The sequence below is a fragment of the Oryx dammah genome, unplaced genomic scaffold, assembly GCF_014754425.2.
Source record: "Oryx dammah isolate SB20612 unplaced genomic scaffold, SCBI_Odam_1.1 HiC_scaffold_23, whole genome shotgun sequence".
NCBI lineage: Eukaryota > Metazoa > Chordata > Mammalia > Artiodactyla > Bovidae > Oryx > Oryx dammah.
Window position 1 is genome coordinate 79,182,687 of NW_024070207.1, and position 11,319 is coordinate 79,194,005.

Sequence of the window (11,319 nt, forward strand, 5' to 3'; positions counted from 1 at the left end):
CCTTGATAACAGATCTCGAACAGATTCACAAACTTCATGGAAACCAAATGGCAAAGACAACTCCAACTTGAGACATAAACCTGATCCTTTTTCTAACAGACCACTTATTAGTCATAGGTATCACACCCTTACACAGAAACCACCAAAAGTGTGAGAATACCCTAAGTGACACAGGAGTTTTATGGCATGGAACATACACCAAAAAGAACTCAGATGCCTCATACCCTTCAGACAGCTCATATCCTCAAACAGTTAAAAGACCTCATTTCTTGGATCCTGACTAAAAAATAATTCATAACCATTGTACCACTACCAAACATCCCGAAGAAACTCAAAAGCCTCAAGTGCTGGGGCACAGATATAGAACCACCTCCAAGACATCACACTGTGGAACACACCCAATGTGAAAGTGAAAGTTTTAGTCGCTCAGTCGTGTCCAACTCTTTGTGACCTCATGGACTGTAGCCCACCAGGCTCCTCTGTCCATGTGGATTCTCCAGGCGGGAATACCAGAATGGGTGGCCATTCCCTTCTCCAGGGGATCTTCTCAACCAAGGGATCGTTCCTGGGTCTCTTGTATTGCAGGAAGATTCTTTACTGTCTGAGCCACTAGGAACACACCCAGGGACACTATAATTCAAACAGCTCAGAGACCTCATTTCTTGGAACAGAGCCCACACCCCCCAGCCACATCCCCACCCCAATGCCTCAGAGACCTCACACCATGGGACAGAATACCTCACACATTTCAAAGACTTCAATTCTTGAGAAAAATACATATATTTTTCAGATCTCTCACAGCCTGGACACACATTCCAAAAGAGTTCAGATACAACATACCATAAGGCACACAGGATCAACCTTGGAATTGAGATTTTCCAAAAAGAACAGATATATTGTGCTTAAAAATGTACCTCAAATGGTTCAGGAACCTTGTACCATGCAAGACAGATGCCAAAAGAGTTCTGAGAATTTACATTCTGAGATCTGGATACCAAAACAAGAGAGAGATCTCACACTCAAATACAGGAACTATGAACAGCTTAGAGCACTCATTCCTTGGGATTCAGGTCCATAAATGGCTTAGAGACTTCAGTCACTAGAAACAGGACTTTAATAAATCGATAACATCACACACTGGAACTGATACCACCACCCCTGCAAGGAACAGAGACTTAACACTTGGAAATATACCCCCAAACAACTTAGGGAACTCAGGTAATTGGACACAGAAACCAGTGGTTCCAAGACATGTCACCCACTGGACAGAGACACTCACACATAATCCAGAGTTTTCAAATTCTTTGCTGCTGCTGCTGCTGCTAAGTTGCTTCAGTCGTGTCCAACTCTGTGCGACCCCATAGGCAGCAGCCTACCAGGCTCCCCGTCCCTGGAATTCTCCAGGCAAGAACACTGGAGTGGGTTGCCATTTCCTTCTCCAATGCATGAAAGTGAGAAGTGAAAGTGAAGTCGCTCAGCTGTGTCTGACTCTTCGAGACCCCATGGACTGCAGCCTACCAGGCTCCTCTACCCATGGGATTTTCCAGGCAAGAGTACTGGAGTGGGGTGCCATTGCCTTCTCCAAAATTCTTTGCTACAGGTACCCAAATAGTTAAATTCCAATTCAAATAAAGTCCCCAAAGATCTGAGTGATCACATATTCCTTAGGATGAACTTCCAACAGTATAAGGATCTTTCACCCAGAACCATAGTACCCAACTATAATTTGAAGAGTGCGGGGGCGGGGGGGGATCTCTGGGGATTTTTTTTCTTTCTTGGTTTGCCCCTAATGGTGGCCCCACTCTGGAACCATATGGCAGCACTGTAGGCAGCTAAATATCCAAGAGAAATGACACCATTCTGGCCAGAGGACTGAGAAAACAAGCTCCCAAAGGCTGCAGAATGGGGAGGGAAATTCCACAGAAGAGAGAGATAGAGAAAGGAATCCCCTAATTCCATGTATAAACTGACACAAGTCTCAGGCTTGCTCCTGAGCTGTACGTGCATAAGGATAGCAAAGCTTTGAATATTATGGTCCACAAAAGGTGAGATAAAACATGTAGTTTGAACCTAAACAAGTGGATTGTCTGGTAAAACAAATAAATCATTATTTTCAGGAACTTAAAAAGACCTAGAGTCTAAACAACACAATCTTTAAAATATCCAAGATATAACCTAAACTTCCTGTATATACAAAGAACCAAGAAAATGCAGCCAATTCTCAGAGACTGGACAACAGATAACAACATGTAAAAATTTAGATGTTAGAATTCTCAAAACCTTTTTAAAAGACATCTGAAATGAATGGTATGCTAGAAGATCTTGGAAGAGAAGTTTTAAAGGGGCTTCCCAAGTGGCACTTGTGGTAAGGTACTCCCCAACCAATGAAGGAGACATAAGAGATGCGTGTTTGATCCCTGGATCAGGAAGATACCTCGGAGTAGGAAATGGCAACCTACTCCAGTGTTCTTGCCTAGAGAATCCCATGGACAGAGGAGCCTGGCAGGCTACAGTTCACAGAGTCACAAAGAGTCAGACATGACTGAAGCGACTTAACATGCACGCACGCACCTGTTTTAAAGACTGTAATTTTTTAAAATACTCTACAGAGTATGTAAAAACTATAGAGAAACTATAACAAAGAACCATGTGGAAATTTTAGAACCCCAAAATACAACATTAGAATTTTAAAAATTATCTGGATAGTCTCAATAGAAGAATAGGTATGACAGAGGAGTCAGTGAACTTGCAGATAGGTGAACAAAAATTATCCAATTTGAAGAACAAAAAGGAAATATTGTGAGAACTTCAGGAACCTATAGGAAATTATCAAAAGGTCTAATATGCATGTTACTGGAGTCTCAGAAACCGAGGATGGTACTGGTAAATGTTGAAGAAATAATAGGAAAATCATCTCCGACTTGGGTGAAAGACATAAATTAACAGGCTCGAGAAATGCAATGATCTTCAAGCAGCATAAACTCAAAGAAAATAATGTCAAGAAATATTATAATCAAATTGCCAAAAACAAAAGATGAAGTATCTTGAAAGCAATTAGAGAAAAACACACATTACTCATAGGAGGGAAAGGATACAAATTCCACATATTTCTCATCAAAAATATGATGGCCAAAAGACAGTGGCATACATCTTGATTTTAACAGTCACCCAGAGTTCCAATCAGCAAAAATGACATTCAGAACTGAGAACAAAATACATTTTCAGATGACAAAATTATGAGAATTTGTCAACAGCAGACGTGCTCTACAAGAAATGATACAGAAAAATGATACCAGAGGGAAACTTGGAACTTCAGGAATGAAGGAAGAGCAACAGAAATGTTAAATATCTGGGTAAACATAGAACACCATTTTTCTCCTCATATATGCTTTAAAATATGAATGACTTTTCTAAACAAAAATGTTATCATTGTCTCTTGATGTTTCAGAGTATACATATGCAATACAATTGACAATGTAACAGAAGAACAGGGTAAAGGAACTACAGGTTGCAAAACTTCCACATTTTACCTGAAGTGCTAAAATATCAACTCTAAAAAGACTGTGAAAGGTTAGGTATATTCATTGTAATCCCTAGAGCAACCACTAAAAATTATTACAAAGCCAAAATCCTCTTTGTTCTTCAGTCACTCAGTCGTGTCCAACCTGTTGTGACTCCATGTACTGCAGCGACTCCATGGACTGCAGCATACCAGGCTTCCCTGTCCTTCATTGTCTCCTGGACTTTGCTCAACCTCATGCCCACTGAGTCAAGGATGCCATCCAATCATCTCATCCTCTGTCATCCCCTTCTCCTCCTGCCCTCAATCTTTCCCAGCATCAGGGTCTTTTCCAATGAGTTGGTTCTTCCCATCAGGTGGCCAAAGTATTGGAGCTTCAACTTCAGCATCAGTCCTTATGATGGATATCCAGGATTGATTTCCTTTCAGATTGACTGGTTTGATCTCCTTGCAGTCCAAGGGACTCTCAAGAGTCTTCTCCAGCACCACAGTTCGAAAGCATCAATTCTTCAGTGCTCAGCTTTATGGTCCAATGCTCACATCCATACATGACTATTGGGAAAACCATCTATTTGAGTATACGGACCTTTGTCAGTCAAGTGATGTCTCTTCTTTTTAATATGCTATCTAGCTTTCTCATAGCTTTCCTTCCGAGGAGCAAGCGTCTTTTAATTTCAGGGCTGCAGTCAATGTCCACAGTGATTTGGGAGCCCAAGATAATAAAGTCTGTCACTGTTTCCAATTTTTGCTCATCTATTTGCAAGGAAGTGATGGGACCTGATGCCATGATCTTAGTTTTTTTTTAATTTTTATTTTTACTTTATTTTACTTTACAATACTGTACTGGTTTTGCCATACATTGACATGAATCCACCACTGGTGTACATGAGTTCCCAAACATGAACCCCCCTCCCACCTCCCCCCCCATATCATCTCTCTGGATCATCCCCATGGATCTTCGTTAATCTTTTTGTATTCGACATTTAAGCCAGCTTTTTCAATGTCCTCTTTCACTTTTCATCAAGAGGCTCTTTAGTTTCTTTACGCTTTCTGCCATTAAGGTGCTATCATCTGCATATGTGAGGTTATTGATATTTCTCCCAGCAATCTTGATTCCAGCTTGTGAGTCATCCAGCCCAGCATTTTGAATGATTCACTCTGAATATAAGTTAAATAAGCTAAGTGACAATAAACAGCCTTGACGTACTTCTTTCCCACTTTTGAACCAGTCCATTGTTGCACGTCCAGTTCTAACTATTGCTTCGTCTTCGGCATACAGGTTTCTCAGGAAACAGGTAAGGCGGTCTGGTATTCCCATCTCTTTCAGAATTTTCCACAGTTTGTTGTGATCCACATAGTCAAAGGCTTTAGGGTAGTCAATGAAGCAGAAGCAGATGATTTTGGGGGAATTTCCATGCTTTTTCTAGGCTCTAGAGCATGTTGGCAATTTGATCTCTGGTTCCTCTCCCTTTTCTAAATTCAGCTTATACCTCTGGTACTTCTTGGTTTAGGTACTGCTGAAGCCTAGCGTGAAGGATTTTGACCATAATCTTATTAGCATATGAAACGAGTGCAATTGTACGGTAATTTGAATATTCTTTGGCATTGCCTTCTTTGGGATTGAAATAAAAACTGACCTTTTCCAGTCCTGTGGCCACTGCTGAGTTTTCCAAATTTGTGGGCATATTGAGTGCAGCACTTTAACAGCATCACCTTTTAGGATTTGAAATAGCTCAGCTGGAATTCCATCACCTACACTAGCTTTGTTCATTTAAGGTGAAATTTCCATTTACCTGTGAGGGCAAGCTGTGCTTTATAAGGCACAGATTTCCAGAATGAAGCCAGAGTTTTGAGAAGGTTCGGAGGAGTTGGGCATCTAGGGATGGCAGACATGAGAAGCAAGAATGTGGAAGCATCATTGGACTTGTAGCCTGTTCCTGCAATGATTGGAGTAAGGCTGCTGTCAACTGTCTACTTTAGAACAGGCTGTGGGAGTGAGCACTTGCTGATTGACTGTTCCGTAGAAACGTGGGGTTGTCTCTGATTGGCTGATATTCAGGAGGATTTTTCCACTGGCTGACTCTAGTACTGGCCATTAGTCACTCAGGGATAATTGATTGGGTGTATTATTCCACAGTTTGTTTATCCTTTCTCCAATGTGCCTGAAGAAGCAGAATTTCTGGATCACAGAAAACGCGTATATTTGAATTTTCTTAAATGATTCTGACAGGGTAACAGGCAGGGAGGCTAGAGGCCCCCAAATGGAGGAAACAAACTACAAGTGATAGATTTTTTTTCCCTTTTCTATACAAAATTAAAAGGTTTCTTTTAAAATTCTGTGTTGCCATGATGACACCTGGTTCCACCTGAACTTTTCTCAAACCTTGAGCTAACCAATGAGTTTTTCTTAAGCTATGTTAATGAGCTATGTATTTACCCTAGACTCTGTCTTTCTTCAAATTGGTTCTGCCTAAAACTCAGAACCCATAATGGCTGAAAAAACCAGTATGTTTTACTCATACAGTTGTTCTCCTACTCAGTGTTAATGAGTCTATGTATTTGCTTGAAAATCCACCTTTCTTCAAGATTCATGTCAATCATGAATGGCCTGGGATGACTCACCTTGTGCCAATGGTATCTCAAAATGCATGTTGTGGGTGAGGGGCATGGTGCCACTCTCTGAGTTTTGAGACATTTCCTTTCTCTAATTAGAAGCCTGCTAGTAGGTATATGGCTTCCCTGGTGGCTCAGATGGTAAAGCATCTGCCTGCAATGTTGGAGACCCGGGTTTGATCCCTGGGTCAGGAAGATCCCTGGAGAAGGAAATGGCAACCCACTCCAGTTTCCTTGCCTGGAGAATCCCATGGAAGGAGGAGCCTGGTAGGCTACAGTCCACAGGAGTAGCAAAGAGTCGGACACGACTGAGCTACTTCGCTTTCAGTAGGTATATAACTTCCTTCTAAAGAATAGCAGAGAGGCACTCATTCTGCCACCTTCTGAGGTCTATGTCAGAAACTTTCTCTATCTCTTTTATACTTTAATAAAACTTTATTATGCAAAAGCTCTGAGATCAAGCCTTGTCACTGGCCATGGATTGAATTCCTCTTCTCCAGAGGCCAACATTCCTGGCATCTTTCATGGCTCAGCAGCAACCTTTCAATTCCAAATAGTTTTCTGACATGCTTCAATCATTTTATATTCCCACCAGCAGTGCACAAAGAATTACCTTGAATTTTTTTTCTTTTCTCTCTTTTTTAACAATCTGATATTATGTTATGCTCCTTATTGTGGTTTTAATTTGCATTTCCCCTGTGATTTATGAGGTTGAATGCCTTTCACATTTATTGGACATCTGTAATGTCTTCTGTAATTTGCCTGTTCAGATGGTTTGTCCACTTTTGGAAACTTGGGCCTGTCATTGATGTGCCAAGTCTCACAAATATAGTCCCTGGGGTGAGGCTATTCCTGACTGGCTGATTTTCCAAGCACCTGCACACAGCTGAAGTTATATCTAAATGGTGATTACCTGGTCACAACTTGAGACTTTGCCCACAAAACAGCCTTTTCCTTTCTGCAGTGTGTATTTTTCATTCTCAGTCACCCTTTTTGGTCTTTCCTCCCTCAAACCTGCAGGAGCAACTGTAAGAGATTTTCCAGATCTTTATTTGGGGAGGTATGATTTTCAGTAGTGTTGCCATTTTAGCAATTTAAGAAGCAAATACTGGAATTTCCCTGGTGGTCCAGTGGTTAAGACTCCATGCTTCCAATGCAGGGAGCACAAGTTTGATCCCTGGAAGGGAAACTGAGATCCCACATGCTGAGGGACACAAGGAAAAAGACAAAGAACCAGTTACTGAGGCAGAAAAATGGCTCCAACTGTGCAGTTTTTGCCGGCTTCCCAGGTGGCACTAGTGGTAAAGAATCTGGCTGCTAATGCAGGAGACACAAGAGATGCGAGTTTGATCCATGGGTGGGAAGATCCCCTGGAGTTGGAAATGGCAACCCACTCCCGTATTCTTGCTGAGAGACACGCAGGTCCAGTGTTGGTAAGTCAATAAGGGGGAAAAAAGCTAAATACAAGATTTGGGAAATCCTGACAAAGGCAATGTAGGGACATAGCACAAAATAAATACAGGACAGGCCCTGTATATAAAAGATGCCTGGGAACCCTGCTCCCTACCGTTGGACCAGACCCCCCACCACACACATATACACCTATATACACACAATGGGATTCATCAGATTTACACTGCACAGTGGTATAAAGACCAACGAAATTGTCAGGGAAAGCACACTGACCGAAACTGCCCACCCTGGCCAGGCACCATAGTAACCATTTGCATGAGTTGTTTTATGATTGGAGGTCCTGGTAAGGAACACAGAACTAATAAGCCACCACCAACCAGAAAAGTTCGGGAAAGGTCAAAAGGAGACACCACATGTTCAACCACCTCCCAGATTCTTTCTAACTGGCATCTATCTTGGCTGAACGAGGCGTGCACCATCAGGAAGGACTCTGAGTCAGAACAATCGGCTAAAGACAACCCAAATACAAATCCCATAACCATAAAAACCAAGACTGCCAGCCACATTGCAGAGCAGTTCTCCTGGGTTCCCCTACCCTACTGCTCTCTGGCCATTAGAAGGTCAAATGTAGCTCCCCTGTTCTTCTCACCCAACATGGAGCAGTGGCTCTCAGGTAGGTCCTGGAGGCTTTCTCTGCCTGGCTTGGTAGGTGATGCCTCAGGGACCTGCATGCCCACTGAGCTCACCATTGCACAGTCAGCTATAAAGTTCAAGAATGATTGGTGAATACTTTCTCAGCTTAAAGTCCTAATAGTAATATTGGCAGCTGGATCCTCATTTTAAATTTGAGCTATATTTTAATTAATAAGAATGTGCTTTAAAAATCCACAAAAATTTCATACCTTGAATTAATGAGGGAGAGCCAGGAAGGGTTCAGTTTGATTTTGTGATAACCCTGTATGCAAGACAGCAAAAGAGACACGGATGTATAGAACAGGCTTTTGGACTCTGTGGTAGAGGGAGAGCGTGGGATGATTTGGGAGAATGGCATTGAAACATGTATAATATCATATATGAAACGAATTGCCAGTCCAGGTTCAATGCATGACACTGGATGCTTGGGGCTGGTGCACTGGGATGACTCAGAGGGATGGTATGGGGAGGGAGGAGGGAGGCGGGTTCAGGATGGGGAACACGTGTACACCTGTGGTGGATTCATGTTGATGTATGGCAAAACGAATACAATATTGTAAAGTAATTAACCTCCAATTAAAATAAATAAATTTATATTAAAAAATTAAATAAAGATTTTTCAATCTTTTTTTAACTTATAAAAGGCTGTCTGCTCTATATTCTTTAACAGCCTAAATGGTAAAAGAATTTGAAAAAGAATCAATATATGTAAATATATAACTGAGTTTCTTTCCTGTACACATGAAACACAGCATTGTAAATCAACTATAGCCCAATATAATATAACATTTTTTGGATATCTCTGGTGGTCCAGTGGTTGAGCGTCCACCTGCCATTGCAGGAGACACGGATTCCAACCCTGGTCTGGGAAGATTCCATGTGCTCTTGGGCAACTAAGCCCATGTGCCACAACCACTGAAGCCCACAGGCTCTAGAACCTGTGCTCTGCAACAAGAGAAGCCACTGGAATGAGGAGCCTGCACACCGCAACTAGGGAGTAGTCCTCACTCATCACAACTAGAGAAAGTCTGCTCACAGCAGCAAAGATCCAGTGCAGCCAAAAATAAATAAATAATTTTTAAAAATAAAATAAATTTTTAAAAGGCTCTGTGAACAACAGGATGAGGACATCTTAGAGATCAGGACGAAAATCAAATGTGATACTTCCAGAAGAAAACTGTTGATGTGATGGACTCTGTTCTAGACAAGAGTGATGTATTTTTTGGCCCCTGATCTCAGCACTTCTATGCCATGTGCAGGGCTGGTGCCTGGAGATCCACATGATACCCCATGGGCCTGTGTTTTCTGTCAAATGGGGAGTCATAAGCACCATTCTGATCTGTCACAGGTTGACAGGTTTGCTGAGAGGTTATAAGACTGAAAATAAAGTATCCTTCAGGAATTAAATCAGCCCTCTCAGAACATACTTTGAAATTATTATCACACAAGTTGTTTCTTTGGAGCAAAGTAGCGGGTAAATGTCAGTGTATTAGTCTTCTCAGATTGCCATAACAGAATATCACAGATGAGTGGCTGATACATCAGAAATGTATTTTCTCTCAGTTCCAGAGGCTAAAAGCCCCAAATCTAAGTGCTGGCATGGTTAGTTTCTCCTGAGGCCTCTCTCCTTGGCTTGCAAATGGCCACCTACTCATTGTGTCTTCACCTGGTCTTTCTGTGTTATTGCTGTCCTAATCTTGCCCTTCCTAACAGGATATCAATCATAGTGGATTAGGGCCCACTCTACCTCGTTTTAACTTAATCACTCCTTTAAAGGCCATATCTCCAGTTATGGTCACCTTCTGAGCTACTGGGGACTAGGGCTTCAACATCTGAATTTGGGAAGAAAACAGTTCAGCCCAGAATAGCCAGGCACAAATTTTATCTATTTGTGTACAATGTGGGGAGAGGAGGAAGGAGTAGGCTAGATCTGGGCTGTGCTGCTTGGCTGAGGAGCCCTCATCTGGCATGCACAGATTGCTCAATGGTGGCTATGACTTCAGCAATGAACATAAATAATCATGACCTTATCATTTTAGTTAAAAATAATGATAATAATGCCTGCTCATTAAAAATAAAAACCCCCCAAAAGTGCCAAGAAGCACAAAGATGAAACATCTTTTTAAAAAATCACTCTAGGGGGGTTCAAGATGGAGGGGACATATGTATACCTAATGCTGATTCATGTTGATGTATGGCAAAACCATCATAATATTGTAAAGCAATTATTATCTAATTAAAGCAAACAAAAACCTTCTAGAAAAAAAAAATTATTCTAAGTCCCACCACCAAGAAATAACCATTTTCTCTCATCATGTTTTTCTACACATGTGTCGGAGAAGGCGATGGCACCCCACTCCAGTACTCTTGCCTGGAAAATCCCATGGACAGACGAGCCTGGTAGGCTGCGGTCCATGGGGTCGCGAAGAGTCAGACACGACTGAGCGACTTAACTTTCACTTTTCGCTTTCATGCATTGGAGAAGGAAATGGCAACCCACTCCAGTGTTCTTGCCTGGAGAATCCCAGGGACGGGGGAGCCTGGTGGGCTGCCATCTATGGGGTCACACAGAGTCGGACAAGACTGAAGTGACTTAGCAGCAGCAGCAGCAAACAGATAGAAGGCAAGATTGGTGGGTGCAGAGAGAAAGGAGAGAAATAAAAGTAATTTACACAAGTGGGCTTATACGACATATCGTAGTTGAAGTCAAAGGTGTTGTTTCTCTTCAATGACATTAAGAGGAGAAAAATAAAAGGATGCTGTATGAGTCTCCTATCGCTGCTGTAACAAATCAGCACAAACCTAGTGGCTCAAGGCAACACTAATTAATACCTTACAGCTCTGGAGGTCAGAAATCTGACACGGGTCTCACTGGCCTCCAGTCAAGGTGTTAGCAGGCCTGCGTTCCTTTCTAGATGCTCTAAGGGAAATTGTGTATTCTTGCCTTTTCCAGCTGTCAGAGGCCCCGGCATTCCTCAGTTCCTGACCTACTTCCTCCATCTTGAAAGCTAATAACTTCAGCCGAGTTCTCCTATCTTATCGATTCTGACTCCCTCTTCACTTTGAAGGACCCCTGTGAT